This window comes from Camponotus vicinus, unplaced genomic scaffold (assembly GCF_025532165.1).
Source record: "Camponotus vicinus isolate PSW18456_S1 unplaced genomic scaffold, iyCamVici1.0 SCAF_11, whole genome shotgun sequence".
In the NCBI taxonomy this organism is placed as follows: domain Eukaryota; kingdom Metazoa; phylum Arthropoda; class Insecta; order Hymenoptera; family Formicidae; genus Camponotus; species Camponotus vicinus.
The window spans coordinates 11,502,882-11,527,548 of NW_028141947.1; the positions used below are offsets into that span (position 1 = coordinate 11,502,882).

At 40.6% G+C, this 24,667-nt stretch overlaps 1 protein-coding gene across 2 annotated transcripts in view; it reads right to left on the reverse strand.

Moving 5' to 3' along the window:
* Mib1 (E3 ubiquitin-protein ligase mind bomb 1) overlaps positions 1-24,667 on the reverse strand; it is a 338,292-nt gene that overhangs the window by 199,977 nt on the left and 113,648 nt on the right. The gene's annotated exons all lie outside the window — the stretch shown is intronic.

Consider the following 24,667-nt stretch of genomic DNA (forward strand, 5'->3'; position numbering starts at 1 on the left):
GATCGATAGATCGTATTGCCGTGTCGTATATGTTACAATTTCACGAACGGTCAACGAATTCATGGTTAATATATGCGTAGCCGGTTAAATTCGCTGCCGGTTGTAACTGCATCGTTAACTTATTTGGACTGCATGTAGCCGAAAAGCGCATCGCGAATAGCATGCTCGGAGTTTGGAGCTCGGCGGAATTAAATTATATCGGTTTAGCGAAATGCAATTTTTTAATCGTTTTATTTCGGCGCCCGTGTATAATGCGAAAGCGCGGCTAATGAGAACCTTTTTAGAAAATTACTACGAGCATACAGATTCGTCGCGCTCACTTTGCCCCATTCAACCCCTCCCTTCTCTTTTTCCGCACGCGAAACATGTATCTCCTTATCTCAAGGGCTACATTCTTACGGCTGCGATTTATTAATTCATAATCAAAAATGGGGAAAGTTTCGACTCTCGGGATGGAGACGGTCTTTTTTTTCGATACATATTTTATCAATGCGATTGTATGGAAGAATCTTTGATCAATAAGATGGCAGTGGAGCGTCGTCTAGAGACTATTAAAGTTTAATTATTCATCTTGATGATTCATTGCAATGAAAATTATTATTTACAGTTTTTTTTCTTTATTCGCACGTATATATTTTCAGATATTACGTCTCTCAGCGAATACAAAAATATCATCCATCATTGCAATAATAATTTGAAAATCTGAAAATAAAAAAACAAACGCAAACATTGCAAAAAAAAAATAAAACGCATATTTTACAAACAAATAAAAAAGAATTTTTAATCAGAGAGAAGCAGATTTTATATTTTTCACACGTTAATTAAATCAATTTTCAAACATAAAAGTATAGAAATTTAGAGTATTAATGTATTTTTCTTGTTGGCTCTTTAATTTAATGTTGACGACGTCATCTAAAACGCAATATTCGTTTGAAAGGATGTAGCGTAAAAGAAGATGGATTATCCGGGCTGAATTGAATATTGTTGAATCAAGTAAGCTACCGGATCTGAAACAAAGTTTTGTACATTGCCTCTCGAATCTCGCGTCCGTCTTCCCAGGAGGCGACGTCATTCCGCAATCCTCTGATGTTTCGATTATTTTTCCTCGTCTGTCTACAAGTAGGACATATTCTTCTCGGACTTCTTTCCCGACGCATTCTTTGTAAGAATCGAAACGCGAAGGACAATGTAACGTCCCCCGGGAAATCACTTATGATTCCTGATACGCTCGTTCGTTCTCGTTAACATTAGCATCATACAAACGACCATCGTTTTCTCACGCGAAAACGTTGGGAAACGATGGGACACGTTGCAAGAAAAATTCCCGACGACTCGTTCGAAAGACGCATCCGTCAATAGAAAAAAAACTAGAAATATAAATTTATGCAAAATTTGGAATCTTTATCGCGAGTGGCTCAAATTAATAATTAACGCGAATAATAATAAATAATCTCACAACAAACTTCATTTACGAAACACGTTCGTTTTCTTTCAATGCGTCACTTGATCCGGCGTGAATCATTCGCGATCGCGAAGGTATTATCTCAACTGTGATATTGAGACAGCGGATTTTTGAATTGAATCGATTCTCTCTCTTTCTCTCCCCCATTTTCTCTCTCGCGTAGGTATCAACTCGGATTAATAATTCATACGTGTGTGAACGTCGCATAAAGTCGATGGTCTTTCCGCGCCAATATTAACACGGCTAATGGAGCCCCGGCTGTGCAAAGTTCCGGCAATATTAATGGGGAATAATTTAAAAGTTTGAAATGAAACGGCGACAATAGCGAGCGGGGGTCGCCGGACGAGTGCCCAAGAATATCTATTCATCGTAAATGAAAACTTTCGGCATTCAAAACACTGAATGTCGATAATTCGCCTGCAATAAGGAGACGGCTCTTTGATGGACTTTCCAAAAAGCAACAAACTTGTGCATCTCGCCCGGCACTCGTTCTTTGTGTAACTGTTGCAAATTTATGCCGCGCGCTTTGTTAGCATTACCTTCCCTCTCTTAACGGGTTATGTATACAAAGTGTCCCCGGAATTGCCGGGCAAATCCCCTTTCATCTGTAGATTCCTTGACCTATTTGAAATTAATCCCTTCCTTAATGAAAACTTAATTACAATCTTTTTCTCGTGTCTTTCTATATCTGCGATTCCTTTCTACGTTTGCTATTAATACTATTATTAATTAAAGCAAAATCCCATACATATACATTTCACATACATTAACGTCGCTTGGATCACTCTCTGTTCGTTAGATTTCACGCAAAATCCGAGAGATTTGCTAGAACGAGGATCTCCGGATGATATCCCCGTGTGTTTCAGACTTAACGTTGAGCCAAAATCGACTCGCGCTCTCAGTTACACCTGCTTGTTATATAAATGCGTTCGTATAAATGCGCGCGGTTGCATTAGTATACGTACGTGTACATTTTATACATGTAATTGGGGTTTATGGTTAGCTTAGCAGCTAGGTCAGCTATCGTGGGATTTCCTGAACATACGAGCGCGTTAATTCTAATTCGGTACCGGCTTTCGTGTGAATGCGCGTACGTGTATGCCAATGGTGAATGGAATTTGCGGCGTATCGATATTAGCTTCTGCTTCGCGCGGCTATTCATCCTCTTAGAATTTATAGGCGACGAATTCGTTCGGGAATCACCCGTTAATTAATATTCTCGCGCGACGGTCGTTCCGACGTTGGATTTGTTCTCAGACACCTTTGTGTCATATTTACGTGACTCGACTGTGATATTTTCGCTTGTATTTTCCCAGTTAAGAAGAAACCCGGCGATGGAATGTTTTCGGTGAAAATATTCTCGGGGAATTTATCCGGAAGGCACTGCAAAGCGGGTGCCGTAGATAGGGCACGAACGTAAAATCGAGCATTAGTAGGTGGGAACGTACCTGGGCGACCCAAATGTATTTTCTCGGGGGTCGGTGTGTACGTAAGATTTGTGCACGGAGCCGGGCTAAGAATTGCCGTTCGGGCCATTTGGGAATGAATTGTCGCGGGCATTACGCCGAGAATTGTCGAGGTAACCGGTGGGAGGCGTTTCTCAAAATTATGGCCTCATCCCCGGGCATACGGGCCGTTCTAGCGTCGCGGCCAGCGCGTGAAGAGTTCAGATAAATTTCACGGGGGCTTTAACTAAATTCCACCCGAAGAAAGTAATTCGCCAACCGGCTGCACCAAGAGCACTTAAATTTCGCTGGGTTATCGATACAATCGATACGCGCGATAATAATACTCGAAAAGAAACAGCGATTAAAGTTTTCTTCAATCGAGTCTTACCTGTTTCGCGGCCATGATTCGATATCGAAATAATGAAATAACAATGCGACAAATGTTGCATCATGCATCGAATGTAGCAACAATATAATGTAGCGCAAAATTTATATTGTATAGAATATAAATCTATTTGCGAAAAGCGGAGCATATTGACAATTAAAACTTACGTACGTTTATCCGTTGAAATCTCTCATGCGGATTCTCTCCGGCATTGTTCCCTTTTTTTCGTCAATGATGCCAACTTTCGATAGAAACGTCAGATAAATAAATGAAATCGTGCAATAACAACGTGCAATAAATAGCGCTTTTTTCCAGAATACAGGTAACAGCAGCCGTTTAGTTAGCGGCTTTAGAATTTTCTTACGCGCAATTTGAGATACGTGTAATATCGAAACAATCAATATATCATATTTGTTGCGCAAGATTAATTTCGTTGCCATATATATTTACATCTGCTTTCTCCTCGCGTAGCCGTTTTTTTTCTTGGCTCTATCCCTCTCTCTCTCTCTCTCTCTAAAGCGTAAGAAAAGTTGCGGAGTCAATATTTTCGCCGTATCCCACATGGGAAATACATCGTACGTCTGCCAGCGTTATATGTGACATTTTCTCGCGGTAATGTCGCGCACTCGTATAGGTTTAGACTTACGGCACGTGACGCGGGGTTTAATAAAAGTAGCACTACACGAGGAAAGTCGTTTGTTTCGCAAAAGTGTGATCCGTCAGTGAACGCGGAGTGACAAGAGCGATGGACAATGGACGGCGATAAAAGGCGGTTATGAATATCGCAAACGATAAAGTTCGGGGTCCTCCGCGCAGGGTAAGCTCCAAGAAGTTTATAGTTCGCTGTATGGTCGAGACTGAAACAGCATATCTAAGGTATCCGCGCGAGCGTACGTACTGTTCTACTTTCCCGCGGCAGTAGTGCAGCCGCGTTTTATTCGGCCCTTGCGGTTTCGCCTAAGTAATCATGGCACTCGACTCGGATTGCCCCGACAATTTTCATTCCGCCAGAATGTTTATGACATTTAACTTTTCATGCGCGATATCATTTTATTACGACGTTCTAAATTGAATTTTGAGCGCAAGCATCTATATGTATTTTAAATTTGAAACAATTAAAGCCATCTCGAATTTTTCGATCAATTACCAAAGTATAATTAATTAATCTTCGCAAGCGATAAAATGCTTCGCGAAAGGGGAAAATTCTACAGTTGGATGATTCTTGTGTATGTCTAGCGCTTCTCTCAATGTAATAATAGCCCTCCGCTCCTTAGTGAATTATGCGAAACGTAAATGGATTTCCATGATTTCGCTATTGTATACGTATCAATACGGTGGTCGGTATTCATGCAGCGCGTTATCATCGATCTTCCTGTAGCGCATCGCTTTCTATGTGCCTCGCTCCCGCGCGTTATCACAATGCTGCCGATATTGTCAACATTTCCAGGGTACAGTGTCGTGCGCTCGCGGTTGGCGTGCGTTATGTTTATGAAGTGTGCATAGTTCTCCGCTTATGAATAATGTTACAACCGACGCCGTAACGTAAAGTGACGCAACGCGGTGCCGTTACTTAGTCGCACGCATACGCGATATCGCGGACCTCGTATATGGTGATATTGAATACGATTATGGCACCTGATGAACATCATTCTGCGAGATCGCGCGAGCAGCCGACCACTTTTCTCTCGCGAGACTTCAATGACATAGTCCAGCGGAGGTTCACGTATATCGTGAGACTGCTGTAAATTTTTCATAGAATAGATATTGAAAGAATAGATATTGAAAGAATTATAATGTATAAGACCTTATACATTATAGGAAAAAAATTAGAAATAATTTTCATAGTTTAACAAAATCTTTTCTTCTTGAGAGCAGAAGTATTTTTTGTTTTGCAAAAACTGAGTTTAAACGAATAACATTTCTAGTAGAATAAATTTGTCGCGAAATATATTACAAATATTTTTTAGGCATTACTCTTTTTTCCTCCTTTGTATCTTATCATTATTTTTAATATTGTCATTGTATAAAAAATTCGCAAAATTATTTATAAAAATAAAAATATCATTTACTCTTTTCGATGTACCCGCGGAAAAAAAAACTATTTGTTCATCGCAAAAAATCGAATATATCGACTGGATATTCAATTTTCCTTTTTGTTTGTTTAAAGCCTATACGCAGTCGCATGAAAGCATAACATCACGAGCCCTTTGCAAACCGCGGATGTTAAAAAACGGTAAATGATAAAACAATATGGTGTCGCAACGTTGACAGCAGAGAAAAATAACTCTTTTATATAAAAACAGAGCTGCAATAATGGGATTGTTGACGTTGAAACGCTTGATGGCTCCCACAAATACTATTTGCGAATAAAATATTATTAAAAGGTAAACCGCGAGATCATTCAATGCTAAATCTATTTCCCTTTGGTAATCATTAACAAAACCAGCTACGCAAACCAGCTACTTATTATATCTTGCAATAGTTTGTCGACCTCAAACTCTTCATAAACCATTTCAAGTGTCTTCTCAATCGAAAATGTGTAAGCTCTCTATCGGGATATGTAAGCGTATAAAAGTAGAAAAAAATACTATCGAATGAATAGGCATCCTGATTGATCAATCGGGATAAGATCGGTCGCAATCACGCGCCGTACTCGCAGCTCGGTCGCTCGTGATGGAAAATTCGTCGTAATATCTCGTAGAGAGTTCGATTTCGAGAGTCGTCCGTGCGAGAACGTCACGTAAAATCGCAGAAAGTAGATCCACAATGGCCGTAAAAAGTTCTTAACCGGACAACCCGCTGTCGTCCCCGCAATCCCTTAACATCGCCAACTTTAGCGCCGGCTTTATCTGCTTATCCGAGTTTAACGTGCCGTTATTACACGATGGTTCATCCGAATGCGAATCATGCTTCGTCTATATATTTCGCAGTCGTTATTAATGGATCGCGCGGAAGCCTGTAAATGTAATTTGCCACAGGAATTTCTTACTGAAATACAACGACGTATACTTCGTTTTGTGCGATCTCTCCATTAAAAATGTAACTCGCGGAGGATATTATTTTAATTCTTTAGCGCTTATTTCATCTTTTCTTTTACTTTTTTATTTCACAAATATAAAAATTCATAAATTCATTTAAGAATTAATGAATCTCTTGCACTAAATAAAGTACATCGAATGCGAGACGCGTTCGAAAAAATTGACGCTACTTTGCTATTCAAGCGCCTCATCAAAATATCAGGCGTGTATCGGCCAATGAACGGCTCATTGACGATTTAAGCGAATCATATGGCCTGCGGGAGTCTACAGCGGATAAACGTAGTTCGTCGCGTTATCTATACGCGGGGCAGTAAATGAGAACTCGTAGCCCCGTTATATTGGCTTTGTGAAGAATCGCTCTCCAATGAAAGCGTTAACGAACCACGTCGTTCCTTCTCGTTCTGCTCAACTGGTCCATTTTCCGATGGTTTTGCTCTCTTCCCCTTTACTTCCTTTCTTTCCTCCTCTCTCCCTCTATCTCTCTCGCTTCTTCCTTCTCTTCGGATACACGCATTCGCGCACACACACACGGACCGACACGTACACATACTCGTTCATCCCGAACGCGTAGATCTCTTTTATTTCCCTTTATTTCCTCCATGCGAAGTCCGGCTAACATAGAAGCCGAAACGAACTCCTGTACATTAATCCAATTTGTACGAATTAAGGATACCATTAATAACGTATTCAACCGCGTTTGCCCAGACTGAAACGAACAGCCGACTCGCTGTTCGATGTTATTCCTGATGGACGCTCATTGTCCACTGTATAAATGTGTTGTATACAACAATAAATTATTTTTTAAAACATAAATTATAATTTGCTCCAACTCACATTAAATTATAATTAAAATTATAAAATAAAATGTTAAATACATTTTGCGAAAATACCGTGTCAAGTTGACCAAACAATTTTGTATCTACATATAATTTATTTATAACGTATTTTCACGTCTATCAATCTAGTACAACTATTGTTTTTAATGAAACGATTATAATTAAAAACGATTATAATTAAACGATAATTAAATCGAGAATAGAACAACAAATTGCGATAAAAAAGAGAGTACTAAATTCCTTTAATTGTTTCATTTGATTGTAATTTGAAATGAAATGTGCCAGTTCTCAATAAACAGGTTTTCCATCCAGAGCTAAAGTAAACCAAGTCGAATTGACTTAAATTGAATGAATGCAGTATTTTAGCTGTACAAATTTCTCGGGAGAGAAATTTGTATAAAAAATAACGGGAGAAACGCAAACGTCCTTATATCGGTGAAAGAACATCGTTTTCTTCGTAACGTTGCCTTTTGCCTCTCGGCAAGTCCGATCGCTCTCCCGACCGTGCTCGTCTCGTCTTGATCTCGAACGTGCAAGTCGTGCGGGCACGTTTGCGGAAATTCGCATAAATCGCGACAATTGGGTCGTGAAAATAGCGTCGCCATCTCAAGAGCGTCTCGCGGTCGTCGCCACGTACATCTCCTCTCTCGCAGCAGTCACGTTCGGATGAGATGTGAGGACAATGGTCGCGTGACGTCGGATATCGAGAGAACAGGACGAGACTTCGTGGACGGAATTTTTGGCGGATAATTCCAAACTAACCTTTCCAACATGCAGATAAAGATACTTTGTCACATTAATAGTATAACGTCGGAGCACTGAGAGAATAATCCTCGCATCGAATTCATCCTCGAGATAAAAATTACGAATCTTTACATGTAAATTAAGGGGTGCACTTCGATCCCTCTTTATTTTTAAATCTCTTCACATATTCTGTAAATTCAAAAAAATTATTTCTCACGATTGTATGTCTGAAATCATTTGCACATTTCTCGTGATTGTTATGCATTCAAGTATAGAGAGAACTCCCTTCTTCTCCTCCATTCCATTCCTCGCCCAAGTTCTAACGACGGCGATGGTTACCGCGGCGTCTTCAACGAGAGCCAAAGCTGCTCTTACCGATGAATAGTGAGCAAAGTTGCGTAATATGTGGCGACGCGGATGCGCGAAACTGCGTATCGGCTGCCGCCATTGCAGTCGCAGATGCATCGCGAGTTCTTGCGCGCGGTCTCGGTTATTCATTTAATTTAAGACACGTGCAGGCTAAGTCGCGAAATTTAAAAGTAATTTCCGAGCTACGATAAAATGCATAAGGCGCGGGAATATAAAATATAGGCGAACGGAGACTATAATAGCAGTTATACACGTTAATCCTTTGAGTGTTTCGAGATGATAAAAATTTCCATTTTACGATTTTAATTTCGAAAGATGGAACTTTATATTTTTTTTGTTTTTCTTACTAAGTTTATCTTTCTGAACTTCATTGATTTTTCTTCTCGGTCATCGGTCGTTCGAAATTATCGTCGTAAAAGATTGAATTGTCTATTAGATCATTCGCGTCAGCTGTTGAAAATAAAAAAATTCTGCGCTTATTCTTTCTCTCATGTAAACTGCGCTCGGGTTACAAGTGGAAAATCGCGGCAACGTTCTCGCAAGAACAAAGTTCCGAATCGTCGCTGAATTAATTCGCACTTGAACATTCCGCGCGCCATTATACCGCTTGCCGTGAGAAAACGCCGATAAAAATCTAATTACGTCTGTTCGTAGAACGTTTCGTGATAGTTTCGTTTACTTGATAATTACTGTCACCGTTAAACCACGTCACGCGCGAAAACGCAGATTTAACTATACGCGCACGATTATGGGGCTCTCAAAACGAGATTTCATATCATGTTGGATGACTTTGCGAGCGGTCGATTTCTCATGCAAATTTATCCGCGACTAAAAAAGGAAGAAGAAAGAAAGAAATACCGAGGTGAGAAGCATCGCACATTCGGGAAACGTCACTGGTTACTTCTTGGAAGGGAGGGGATCGTGAAAAAGCAGCGAGCAATAACTGGATAACGGTTATAACGGCGCATTGTTAGCCATATGCCGCAACGTTGGATTGTTATCGTTCCCGGACAATCCTCCGTTATTTACCGCGCGAGACCGATTTCCCTGGCGGTACGAAAAATGGCGGGCCGCGCGGAAACGCGACGAGTACCGGGTTAACGGCGACACTTTGGAAATTTCTTTCGCGATTTATGGCCGGCTCAAGAACGTCGCTAAGTTCCTCGGAAAAGCGACGAACGGCTGTTACAACTTTTGGAACGCCGTAGAGCCTGCCCGATAAACTTGATGCTCGCAGTAGATATACGTCTCGACGCGAGATCCGTATCTCGCTCAGATTGGATGTCGGTTAAATCCAACGACAACGTCGTTCTTCCGTTTATTTCCAGAGAAATTAGGTTTCTCGAAGAAAGATGAGTCGCTCATGTATAACAAAGATACACGTCTTACACTGCATTCGTATCGAGGTCGCGTTAGATGATAAATTGTAGTCAAAGATGGTTTGGTAAATTTCGGCTTGGTGACCTAAGCCTTGACGATGAATAATGGCTGGGGGGGGCGAAAGTTTGTGAGGTTTTGCAACGTGTACGTCTAGTCGCGATCCCAGATGTGTTACAACGGATCGACCGACCTAAATAATAGAGTGGATGGAAGATTTTATTTATACTAAACGACGTGAAAACACAACTGCACATATACGACGTTGGAAAAACTGTACCAATGTATTGTCACAGGCTGAAAAAACTTACTGTAAAAACTCGCACAAAAAGCTGCAAAAACTTTTAAATTAAATAATGGTCAATAAACATCAATAATATCAAATATTTAAACATTTATGTGTAGATAATTCCTTTCATTCAAACTAAATGAAATTTTGTATTCCTGATGACGAGGATTTCTCATAAACATAAGTTCTCCGCGACGCTTAATATGAAACGCATTGTCCTAGGCTAGTCCTTGATAGACATCATTACACCCTCTCTTCGTCGCTTCTACATATGTACGAGCTCTCGCCGATAAATTTTCGTCGGGGAAAATGAAAGTTCGAGCGGCGACCCGAGAGAAGAGACGGCGAGTTTGGCGAATAATTTCTATCATCGCGCGTGCTTCGCTAAATTCATAACCTAACGTTTAAAAGGACACTCGAGAGTGTGGGACTATACCTTCTCTTCGTCGGCTACGAGGCAGCGCCAGTAAATCTTGGACCGCACTTAATTACATTCCCAGCCAGCCCCCTCTCTTCTCCGCCGAACTTCCCCGCAGCTTCTCTTTCTCTCTCTCACACACACATACACATTTTCTCTCTCTCTCTCTCTCTCTCTCTCTCGGAGAACGGGCTAACGATGTTTTTAATGTTCGGACTTAAAAAAAAAGCACCCCGGAATACCTTTGGCGCCGTAAACGTTCCTTCGCCTCTACACGCCTGGGAATATTAAGGACCCGCCGGTTCGCCAGAGAGGAACCGCGGAAAGATAAACGACAAGCCGGAAAAATAATAGTTGAATAGAGATTTCTCGCTAACGCGAGGTAATTAAGTCCCCAGCGAGAATTTTCGTCCGATCGATCTATTCGATTCGGGGTGAATCTCTTCCGATCGCGTCTCGCAGCGTCGTGATTATACGATATTAACTTTCATCGTCTAATTTTTAACGCGTTTCCCATCAATTATCAAGGTTACGCCCAAAATCAGAAACGCTCTTCATGTTGAATTCTAAAAACAGAGTTATAGAATATGTTTTCCATTTGATGTACTCTCAAAGAGTCATAGAGACAAATATCCTGTAAAAAAAAGATGAAATGTCAGTGTGACCCGAAGGACATTGATGGTGACGCGGCAGAATATAACAAAGATCCACTTAGGTCGCTTTCGTCAGAACATCAAAAGGTGATAGTAGCCGGGCATCAGCCGGATTCCGCGCGACACAGGTGGATTATGTCGGTGCGGCGGATACACCGCGATGAAATTTGTTGATTCGTAATCCGGCGAGGAAGCTGTGTGCCTCGCAAGCGCCGAGTAATGCAATATCGGGAGAGACAGAAAGAGAGAGAGAGCGGGAGGGGGGTGGATATTGTACAGGGCGCAATAATACTAAAGCAAACGAGTACATCAACCGCTGACTAATTGCGAAACGTTGCTACTATTCGCGTAATAATACGGCGAGATGCCTTAGAAACAGCGGCTGCCGCTGGCTACGTCGTTGAACGCGAGCGTCCGCTCGTTTCGCTGTCGCTTGAATTTTAAGAGCACGGCCTTTGCCGAGAGAGAGAAACAGAGAGCGAACGTGCGAGCTATAAATTATTCCATAATATTGGACTCTTTTTATAGATGGGGTAATAATTCGCGAGATAGTCGCGCAATGGTTAATTAATCGAACTCCACCGGACATGCGAATTGTTTCAGCCGAGAAAATTAGTTATTATTCAATACGATCGCGTTGTAAAAACACAAGATACCGCGCGATATTATCCCGGTTCTGAAATAGATACCCTGGCGTATGATGATCGATTTAATTGCCTTCGGGTTCGCCTTATCGATCTATACGCCGTCTACTCTCCTTTCGAAAGACGAGCTACGACGAGGTACACGCGAGAGGCGTTGCCATGGGATGAATTAATTGTGTTACGAGACAAGCGTTCTGCTAATGAGCTAATCTATAGCATTTGCTCCTTTGTCTTGTAATTAGGCAGGACCGAAGCGACGCCTTAAAGCTCGCTTGTTCCCAAAGTCTCGGGGGCGCTTAGGCTACGGCCTCGTAAACGCCCAAGTTTCCTTGAATGCGTAATTAAATTTTCGATTCCGTGTCTTCGGAAATATTAAAATAAACAAATTGCGTGTATAAATATATGTATCGTGCTTATTAAAAGAGCGTAAACTTTCAGAAAATTAAAAAGGAAGAATTTTATTTCATAAAAATTCCTTTTTAGATCTTTTTATCAAATTTAAATTTATTTCTTATAATTTTCTACTTATTTTTATATTCATTTTATATTGTATATATTATTATATATATTATATATATTATTATATATATTGTTTCATATATATCATATTATATACTTTTCATATTTATATATTATTTTTTATATTTATTTTATATTTTTTATCTATTCCTTCACAAGGAGAATTTGCATTGAAAGAAGAAAGTAATTTAAATTTTCTTTTTTTTTAGAGTTCGTCCAACAAAGGCGCTTTACTGAGCGAGTTCAAACATATTTCTTGTATCGCTAAGTCTGTATTATATTGTTAAAACATTGATGATGAAACCTTGAGCGAAGAGAGATCTACATACAAAGGGTGCATGGGAAAGTTTGCTAAGAGTCGCTGATAGACACGGACAATTATCCTTCTCCAATGTGTAATGATCAGTGAAATTAATTAGCAATGGATTAACATGCAGAGAGACGCGACTGAATTTCCATGTTGAGAATTCCAAAGCCACTTAGCTTAGATATTAACTGTTGATAATCGTCACAATCGTATGCAAGTTCGAAACGGTAAATTGACGACCAAACCCATCCTAATCAAGGGTCTAAATATGCTGGTACCACCAGTTGCAACACCTAACACGACGTAAAGATATATATTGCTACATTCACATTCAAGACGCAGAGACATAGTCAGAAATCAATAAGCGCTGAATTTGTATACATTCCTATAAACGAAAGTGCGCGAACAAACGAAAATTAATTCGAAACGCGCGATAACACCATCGGAAGAAATATGATTCCGGATAATACACGCGCAAACACCGATATCGCGAAAATATCTGGTCGTCATTATTCAATTAATATGCGCTACATGCGAATCTATGGATCCGTAGATGTATGGTTTTAAATAGCGTAGGAATGTACGAGCTCGGGGGGGCGCATCGCGATAATAAATTGTCGGTCATACGATAATGGTTGTGGGGTTTCGGTGATGCGTAATAACGATACGCAAATAGAGAGATCGCGTATATATCTTGATATGAAGGCAGAAAATCACTCATTTCGCGTTATATACTACATCATTTTACGCGGGTATATCCGTTATCGATATCGATAAATATATTGTGAAAATTAATTTTTTATAGTGCGCTCTTCGTTCAAATCAATATATAAATACTATAAATACTATCATCAATACTATAAATGTACCTATTTCTTGTCATACACATATATACGTATTTCTTTAGCGCAGCTTTTTCGAGTGCTTGTAAAATTTATTTCAATTTATGTCTCTTTCTTCTAAAATAAGCGCTTTAATTGGGGAAAGTAAGAAGTATAATTATCCCTTCTTCGAAGAGAAGTAATGTTCCAGTTATAAAAAGCCACCCCATGCATCGTCGCGTCTGTGACGCCATTTCCGCGACATAATCTTCTCGGTGGAGAATGTCTTATCGGCTGACTATATTAGAGCACACGTACGAGACTTGGCGGCGTGTCGCCGCAGTCTGGCATTCGGCGCGTAGGGTATTATAATTAATCATAATTATGTCAGCGGCACTGCTACGAACATCCTTCTCTCCACTTCTCGTACCTTGCGCTAACAACAGATGGTGTCCTAGATTTGTCGCCTAGACGTGCACGTGCATACGATTCGAGGGAAAGATCGAGAGTAACGACCGGCGTAAACTATACGTATGTCGCGCGAATAAGGAAGATATGGCGAGTATAGATGAGGAAAGCGATCACTCAAAATAATCGACGACTGCCAAAAAAAGAGGACTTACCAATACTAGGAGAATTTATCACATTTACTGTCTTACCTGCAACAAAAAGAAATACGACACAATGTAATAACAATGTTAATTGTAAAGTTTCGAGGGTGCGAACGTGAGTTTCAAGGGCGAGCAATTAGCTATGGTTATACGACGCTACTAACGAGTCTCATGTAATAATTAATAAGTACTGCGGTCAGACACCCTCATCGGGACCTCGCATCCCCTTTTCTCTCTCACGCGCACACCCATAATCCCTTCTCGCATTTATATTTCATTAAGCGAATCGTACTATATTCGAAGGCATTTGGGCTGATCGACGAGAAAAGAGGCTTCGTGAGCGTTAGTTTACGGAGATTGTCTCGTCGTATGTTCCGGTAGGATGGAAAGTAACAGTGACACGCTTTTACGACTGTGCAGGGGCCGTTAAAGATGACGTGTCCGTTTAAGCGCGTTTCGCGGACTACGATCGCGTTTATGGGCCATAATCGATGATCCCTCGTAACCGGCGAACGCGCCGCCCCGGTCGTATCGCCTTCAAACGACGTGATTGCGAGTAATTAGAATCAGCGGAACGGGAGTTAATTTGCTCGGTTTATCCCGGTGATCATATTCGTAGTTTCTTCGAAAATTGCGTGAAAACGTGTAAAATCAAATATAGGAAATAACTTGTTTGTCGATGTATATTTTGTCACGATAAAAAAATCTTGTTTCCTGCACTTAATATAGAACTTTTTTCGATTAAATTTCTTTACAGCTGACGGTAAAGAAATATCGTACTGTATTTCTAGATGAATCTTCTTGAAAAAAAGACCCGGAACAAATGGCTTTGCACACGCGCGTTAAAGAGGAACATTCTGTGTTTCGCAGTCTCCGCGTGTGTGGCTTGCCTCGGATTTTAATTAAAGCCAAGAGTCGGCTACAGCGGGCGAGTAACGACGAAAAAAGCGCTGTAAACCACGACGCGAGCGAAATATTCCTACGACTCGGTAGCATATCGTGCGCGAAACTTGGTCTCCTTTTGCTGCCCCCGGTAGGTATCCGCGCACAATGCAATCTTCCTCGGTCCGCGAGCACAATGGTAAAGTTGCTAAACTTTCGGAATAAATCAAACGGAGCAAAGATAAAATTGTAATGAGCGCAAAGATAGAGAAATTTATGTGTCTACTTCCGCAATGTTTCTACGTAGACAAGATCCGACCGGGAGAAAGAACTATTTCGAAACGAATTGCCTCGGTACGTACGGACCCTTTCATTTCTTCCTCTGTCCTTTTCCTCCATTGCGCTCGTGAAAATTTGGCGCAACGATCGGGCGAGAGGATCACCCGAAATTCTCGAATTATAGCGTTTTACTACTACGCGTCGGTCATTTTGCGACGATTGTACATGATACATGGAACATTTTTCTTCCTCTTGTCTTTTTCCTTCAATTCTTTTTCGTTAATTTTCAAATGTATCATCAGAATTCATTATATAAAATCGAATGATAAACAGAAACGAGATTTTTTTCACAATTTTTTTATTACCAGTATTGTATGAGTTTCTAGTCAACTCTTGTGTTCGGTGATTCTTTGCAGTTGTTATAAAATAACGTAACGTTGCATTCTTTCTTGCATTTTAATATTCGTTTTTATTTATGTAAATTGAAATAAATTTGATTTCTTCTTTACCTTACATTAAATATTAATTAAACTTTTAATTTATCTCAACGAAACGTATACGCACGCGCGCGATTTATACGAAAGATCCATTATTGAAAATTTTCCATATTATCGAATCATTGATTTTATCATCAATTGTTATATATGGAAATCTCATTTTGCAACGTATTGGAAATAATTAATTTATCAAATTTATCAACGAAATTCAATTTAGAGAAACATCAAAGAGAACACGAGACTCCAGGGAATGTGGAACTAGGGAAGATAAGAGATGGTTACAATTCCACAAGCGAAAACACAAGCGAAATAACTCCATTAATGGAATCCTTTAAACCCTATTGCCCTATATGCGAATAGAATACGTGTTATTCTCCATAGGATGTTTTCGTACAGAATGGAAAAGGAGTATCTACAGAAGGAAAGGAGTATCTACGGAAGATCGGAGCAAACCGAGAGTAGACGAACGATAGTTTTTGGTTTCTCCGCCCTACTAACGCGCGTTTCGTGACCCGAGGAGTTAATTTTCGCTTAATCGTCCGTTTTACGAGCCCGTTCTGTCAAATCGGTTGTACGAAGGATGCGCAAATGCCAGACGTACGTCTTTGCAATTTGCGCTCAAATGGCCGTTAGACGTAGATGGATACTGCGCCTTGGGTCTAATTATCCCCGTATACAGCTTACTCATTCTGCAGTTACGCTTCATTAACCTTCTCAAGATCCTTGGAATCTCTTTTAACCCGCTCTGAGTTTTTTTATATTTCATCATTTTGTGCATTTTTTATAGACATTATTTACTTGTTCTTTTTACGACTCCGTTTCTACATATCTAATGATAAAGTTTCTTCTCTCATACGTAATTATTTTATTTGAAAAATATTGGAAACAATAAATTTTCTTAGGTCAGAATAAATTATACAAGATATAAATGTAAAAATTACAAACGATATCGTGAAGCGGCATGAAAATTGGTTTGTAATCAGTAGTAATACAAAATATTCGAGTCGACAAGTAGTATAAGATTACCTCAAGTCCGACGAGAGATTACCGACAAGTTCTTACTACTTTTTGCGAGTGGAATATTTTAAACGTATAACAATAATGGAAGATTTCATTGAAACAAGATTAAATATAAAATTCTGAAGAATTCATATTTAAACAAGAGAACAACTTTCACGATTGTCAAGCCTTACCATTTTTAATTGAATATAGCGTATATAAATCACATTCTAGTCTATGAGTTATTTCGAATACCGACGAAAATTTTCCGTGAGATTTAATTAAGGAATCCAGAGTTCGCATCCTATTACGAGGGTAATAGTTTCGCTTGTCGCCAAGAGTGTTGTCGGCAAAAACATCCGACAAACATAAAATATTTTATCAAATTCCTAAAGCTCCGATCGTTAAGTTTAAAGCTCTTTCCTCGAGAGTAAAGCTCTTCGATGGTAGCTGCGATGGTAATTATTGTACCATCACACCGCTAGATAATTAACTCTGTCAACCTTCGTAAATCTGACGTGTTTCCAGGCAACAGTGTCCGTGTTGATGCCACCGCAACGGTAAACTAGGCCACGTACCATTTAACAGGACATTTTTAAGATAGGACCGTTTAACGAGACCCGTCTTGCTCAATTAGTCGACGACCCTGCTTATTTTCATTAGCGATCTCGCCGTCGTTGGGGGAATCTCTCGCAATTCTCCTTTCTTCCTCGAAACACGAATACTAGAAACAATTGTATGTTTTGACAGAGCCAAAAGCTCTTATAAAGCTGGGAAAAAATACATTATCCCTCGCGATCAAACAACCGTAACAAAAAAATATGCCCAACATTGTTGAGCGAACATAATAGATTGTTTCAGTGGCGATTATAAAAGTATGCTTATATAATTTGAATTTGTGATACAAGAAGCATAAAGAGGATATATTTGAGAACAATATTTTTATCTCTCAGATGAGACAAAAAAAAAGATTTTAACGCTAAAAGAATCAGCGCATATTAATATATAATTAATTTAGCTTAAATATCTAATGATGAAGTTAACTTTTTTTATGATAAAATTTAACTTGAATTCTTCTCACCAAGTGTCAAGGATATATTAATAAAAAAAGCGAGATAAAACATAAATATACATGAAAATCTTGCTAAACTACGCTATAACCTGAACATCCAGCGCGATCTCGGCGGAAACGAGCCCTTATCCGTGTCGCGTGAGAGCGTTAAACGAGGAAGCGGATGGGCGGTCGCGTGCGGAAACACCGCGTCGCAAACGTCGTCGTCATCGTCCTCCAGCCGGCAGCTAAATTCATCAAGTCCAGAAATGGCGTTCCGCGCTAGGAGATGGCGGTGGGCTTTATTTGCACGAGTGTAGGGCGTCAGGATCCTCCTTTCATTCGCGCCCTACTTATCTCCGCGTTGTTGCGTCATATGATATATATATATATATATATAAACCAGTCCCATAAAACTGTCAAATAAATCATCACGCGTCTCTATGCTAGGAACGCGGAGCGCTCTACTTTGAAACTAGACAGTCTTCCCGCTCGAGAATGCGAAAGCGCCTTTGTTGAGAGGAACGGAGGCATGGAGTCCCAACCGGAGAAGTCTCGCATTAGCATTTTCAAACGACCGCCGGTAAACGTTGAATGGGCGACGACGGAAACGCGACGTTACGTTCCGACGTTTGCGTTTTGAAGCCGTTTGAATCGCGCTGCAACGTACGGGACTTACAAAACGTCGGGTGATTTTATCCTTGGCGTCGAATGAAAATTTATGAATTTCAAACGAGTAAATTTGCGTTTTCCCGGTTCTTCTCTTTTTTATCTATCGACGAAAATATTTCGGAAAAAATATTAATACAATCAGAGAGAATGCTTGAATTTCTTTGGTTTCTCTTAAAGTTCACTCCTATGGGTACAGGTTCTAGTAAACGCTTCTGCTTTTCTATCTTCCGCTAAGAGCATTTACTTCTTATACTCTTGTTTTAATAACCCATTTCAGCGTCGAGATATGCAGCGTAGAGTAATTGAAGCACTAGGGTAGGGAGAGTAAGAGATCTAAGCCACACTTATAATAAAACGGAATTAACACACAATAATAGTACTACGAAAGAATGTTTGCCGATTGTCGTGGCCACTATATTTTCTAAAACAGCATAACGATTTACTAAAAAAAAAACATAATGAACAAATTGGATAGACAAGAATTATAACGTTCCACAAATTTTTCGAAAAATATCAACGTGTCAATATACGTGTAAATATCAATATCGCGTCTCGCGTGAAATTATCGGACAGAAAAAAGCTCGCTATTGATGGGTGTGATCCGAGAGCGGGTTTATGCACCATTTCGCGGCTTCCTCGGAATCGTATTTCGGACTGGTTCCGCCGCTCTTTTCCGTTTCGATGACATTCGGGATCTTCCAGTACCGGCGGTATTCAGTTCCCGGTGGCAACTTGGCCGGGGCCGCGCCAGATCGGGTCGGTTATCGCGCGCGTTTCACTGCAACACGAACGGAGGAATCAAATGTATCGGAACGATTTATGCACCTGGCTTGACATTCTCTCGCCACGTCACACATGGCCACCCATCGCGACATCGCTTCCCGTAACGCGAAACGAACGGCGTACACAGCCGGGAGAAAACACAATCCCCGACATTTCGTCTCCAGCGAAGTCGCTGCTTTGGATTCGCGCCAGTTTCTTCGCGTTTGTCGTTAATATTTTATCGCGCATCTCGAGCGATAACGCGTTTACACATCGATATTCGAGACGTACATTGAATTTATCTACCGGAAATCCGTGAAACTGCGCGCGTAATTAATGCCGATGTCCTCGCGAACGTGTAGTATCGCATAAATATAGGAACCCATCAGATTGCAATTCTGTTCTCTTGCGGAGAAAAATTGAAACGCGCACGCATGGATTATTATATATAAAACACAATTCTATTTCGCGCTCTCTTTTGTATCCACTTTTTTTTCGATAAGTCTAGACTCATGCTCATAGATTACGCCAACATCGTCGTCCCGATATATCGCCCACGTTTTATCGTATCTAAAATTCTAGCCAAAGAAACTAGCGTGACAATATCTGTTTACTTAGATTCGATTAGTATCCGAGAAATCTTTCGGCTTATAAACAGAGTGCATATAGTCCATTATGAAATTCATAATTCAAGTCATTTTCTCTCTCGCCGCGAGACGGGAGCGCGGAACAAAAGGCAGAAAATAATTCCATTTCGTTGGCAACGGTTGATTGAGCCGTGGCCAGGATCGGCATTGCTACTAATACCGAGATCGCGTCGATATTATTGGATCCCGCAGAACTATGGCCGTCTCAGGATTTCTTTGGAAGGGTTTGTTACGCCCGTTGATCCGCCGAGATATTGCAATTCCTAAGTCGACAATCCACGACCATCAAAGGATTATGAACGATAAGCCGATGTACTACCACGAAAATCTAATGCCCCGTCGGATTTTGCGTAGCATTATACTGAATTTTATCCCTTGCAATTGCTTTCCTCTACAAATCGTTGATCAATTTGCGATTGATTTTCTCTCTGTGTGATAAAAATATTAAAGCGCCGATAAAAAATTTTCTGTTATAAGATTGGATTCAAGATCTTCCGATTTGTGAGAAGAATACAAGAAAATCTTTTGAACAAATTTTTATCTCACTCGAAATTTAATTCAATTTAATAGAAATATTAATTCCATTGTGTATATATTATTTATATATTTAAAAAATTCAAAATTCGAGGAATATTTTTATGCATCTATACTGTTTACTGGAATTTGCATGTACGCCAATGAAAAACAATCGTGCCGCTCTATTTTCCTTATGTGAAAATCGACCACGTGTTTCGCTAATGCGATCGATTTAATTTGCCGGAGAATCTGGAGCGAGGCTAGGTTAACGCCGCTACCCCATTTCGCGCAATTACTTTTCATTCCCGCTACTGACTCGTGAACACCTTGTACAAGATAATGGCAATGTTCCTCGGAGATCCGAGCGTACGATCCGCGATCACAAGCGGCGGCACGATAGCGAAAAAGGAGGATTTCATCTCGAAAAGTGGGGCGGAAACAAGTCCTTGTCCGATCGGCGAGTTTCATCCGTGCCAATGCGGAGTCAGAACGAGCCAGCCTTTGCACTTTTATACAAAACCACCCTGCGAAATTAAGCTTCCCTCCGACTCTCTTCTCTCGCGTGCGCTCTAGTCGCGTTCGTCCATTCGTCTCTTCGATCCTTGTCCTCTCTCCTTCATATTCCGATCTTTATCTCTCATGCTTGCTCTTTCTCTCCCTCTTTCTCCTTTATTCCTTCCTTTGTGTATTCTTCATTCCCGAATCCTCTCAACGTTGTCTTCTATGTCTTTGCTCGTCGCTCCGGGCTTTTCGCTCGATCTTTGATCCTTTTATAGGACGCGCGCTATCGCTCGAATCGATCTCCCCTTTCCATTTATGGACACCCAATGGATGGTCGGATCCAAGATGAGAAGATCTTGGATACGAGGGTCGAAACGGAGGCGGCTAGAACGATATCTTCGGCCGGTTGACAAATTCATTCCATCTCGCGAGAGACGCGACACCGGCGTGCATTTATATCGCAGGCTCTCGGTGAGACGCGTTGCCTGATATCGCGAGGCTCCTCGCGTGAAAAACTGCCGATGGATGTGTCTTCCAAGGACCCTCTCACTCCCCGCCTGTACGTTCAACTCTCCTTGTGTCTCAAGCTCCCGCCGTTCCACCGAGATACCGACGCCACTTTCGCAGACAGCCTCTGGAGTCTGGCATATTAATGCTTTATGGTAATGCGCGCCAGCACCGGCATATCGGCGAGGCGGGAATCGAGGAAATGGAAACCAGAAAGCATTCATCATCTTTGTTACGTATTCAGGCGTACGCGTCATCCGACCTCCATAATTATTTTCCGCCGCCTTATTGCACTTTTCGAATTGCAATTTAAGCCTACCCGAGACATACATCGCTTTCGTAATAAAAAATTTTGAATTGTTAATGTCAAAAATATTTCATAAATGCATTTATAAATTGTGTGCGTGTGCATTATATGTAGTAACCATTTTACATGGTATTAATTAATTCAAAATTTATATTTACAGAGAAAATATTCAAATTCGAAATATTTAAGAGAAATATATTCATATACACATTGCATACGAATTGCAAAATCATTCATTCATAACAGACTACGCGGATACAACTGATGCGAAGATAAATAATACTTTTAAAGGAGAGTACGATACATTTTTAATCCATAATCCGTCTAGCAGCTAATCAGTTTTCGAGTCCTCCAGACTGTGTCCAATTAAGCATATTGCTCTGTTAAATGTAAATCCCGGCATTGCATCCTAAGTCGCTTTCTCAAAATTTAGTCCGACACACTAGAGGTAGTATAGTTGAGTTAATCTGAGCGTGCAAGCCGCAAGATTGTCTCGGCACGCCTCTTATTATCGTCAGGTTTCGCGGTTACTCTAATTACTAACAGCTAATCCCCGTACAAGCGTGAAGAAGAGAAGATTATGCGAGGACATACGTTTGTGAGATTCTCAAATTTCATTTATCATAATAATAAAATTTATTTTACACTTATCATTTTTTTTCTAATTCTCAAAGAAAATACCATCTCTCTTTTTTAAATTATATTAATTAAAAAGAAGTAATAGCATCATAAAAAACTTTAGGTAAATCTTATAAAATTATTTTATACACAAAATGTCAAGTATTTTTTTTTTGTAAATATCAATGTTTTTTTGTTGTGTCGACATATTTTTTAAATAATTAAATATTATATTATGTTAAATTATATAATATTATCTTATATTATAACAAAGAGAATGATACTTTCACTCTAGTTTATTAAATATCGCGTGTTGTTTCTTCGAGATTAACACAAATCGTAGAAGCATCGTAGAGAAATTATCAGGTAACGTTAGTTCGAGCGAAATTTGGCGAAATTAGACAATCCGAAATTAGACGATGCGAAATTATCATGCCAGCCAACGCCAGTTTCGTAATAGGGTTGGTGGCCCACGGGGGGTGAATAAAGATAGTCCTCGTGTTAGCGATGTTTTAATCCCAGCTGAGCCAGCCAGTAAGTCAGGGAGAGCTCGGCATAACTCTTCATTCGCTGCGTTAGCCGGTATAACTATAACTTACTCTCCTCACCCTCTCGTCCTTTCCTCCCAACTTTATATCACGCGTGTGCCGCTATTTGGCTCTATATAACTCAGAAGCCTCCGCGAGTCCACACTCGCGTCTCCCGAATATTCCGTTCCATCCTCGCAATGCCAAAAGAGAGAGAGAGAGAGAGAGAGAGAGAGAGAGGAACGCAAAATTGCCACTTATTTGAATAATTATTCGCTGAGAGCGACAATCCTTTCGGTTCAAAAACAAAAAGAACAATGTAGAATTTCGTGCGAGAGCGCTTGATGAATCAAATGATCGAGAAGCGACAAAGAGAGTGCTAAATTTAAATTTACATTCTAGTCGCAATAAAACAAAAGTATCACGTATAGAAGCAGTAGCCTCCTCTAATCAAGGTTCTATCGTTGTAATCCTTCGTTGCCGTAAAGGAGCATTAACGTTACATCCATCGCGAGATAGTGGACCGAACGGGGAAGGGAAAAAGGGGAGAGGCGCGAACATTGTTCCCGGTCCCGTCGCCATTCTGAATCTCGAAGATTAACCATGTAGCATGGTAATTAGAGCTCGCTCCGTCTCTCTCTGTCTTGCATCGAGATGCTTCCTGGTTTCATCCTGGCTGCTGGCGAACCTGGATGCCCTTCGGGACGCTCCAGTGTCGTAGCCGGGGTTGCACGCCGCCGGCTCGGTTGTATATCAGCGGAGACGCTGTGCTAGCACGTCCCTACCTTTACACAATAAGCCATTGTTGTCCGTCGGACGTTACCGTTTCCCCAGTTACTGTTCATCGAAGACAAAGCTACCATCTCGCCGCCACCGCGCTGCCTCGTCTTTCGCGCTCAACTCCCTCGACAATTTTCGTTCTCTTTTTTTTCACGGACCGCTTGTCGCGATATCGCGGATACGCCAACTCGCGGCGACACGACTACTTTTGAAGAGAGGCTCGTTGTTTTAATACAAAAACAGATCCCCTTAATCTGTTGATAATCCCGATTCACAGAAATTTCATTCGTCACGTTTTTCTCTGAAGCACATACAAAAATTTGGCTACTAGATTAAATTTGTATCTCAATCTAGTCTAGCGCGATCGTGATCTTAAATATTATCAAGATGTTTTTGCGACATTTAACAAGAAGATGAGCGCTGCCTGCTCGAGAATGCTTGATGTACTCGAGAGAAAATGTAAGTTTGAAACAAAGCCTATTTTCAAACGACAATAAAAGCCGCGCTTTCGTAAAGTTACCAACTGTTACAGCTTCCAACGAAGAGCACAACGGCCATAGCGTACGACAACAATAGCAATACGTAACGAAGTCAAGGCACATTAAATCGGAGAACTTTGGATACCGTCGTGTTTCGCGAAAACGATTGGAGCTGTTTCGTTCAGCTGTAGCGCGCCGATGTCGTTTCGGAGCATTGAGGCGAAAAGCCGAGAAATAAAGTAGAAGTAACTGGTAGTATTTGCGGATAATATTATCGCCAAAGAAAAATTCGGCGGGCGATGTAAAATCGATAACAAATAGATATATCTTTACAATTTTTAGTCACTTGAGGTTTAATTCGTTTATGTTCACAATTTATTTTCCGATGAATAAATGATTAAGAGTAATAGTACCCTGTTAGTCACGTTTACTCCTCTCTAAGAGAAAAGCCTATATCGCCGAAATGGCTACGAAAATATGGTCATAAAGATTTATCTCTAAGTGGTAATAATATTTCCGAGGGGGGAATATAGAGGAAGCAGAGAAAGGTCGCTCGGCTCTCTACCGTGCTGGTAACTCACTTTGCTTTCCAAATGGGGCATGTTTCGAGAGTTCGGGCAGCGTGAGAGAGAGGTCGAGGTAGATCACCGTAAAGAAAAAGTTTCGCGCGCGCCGAGAGTAACGGCGATACACGTAACGGAGTCTTGGACCATTAAATCGCC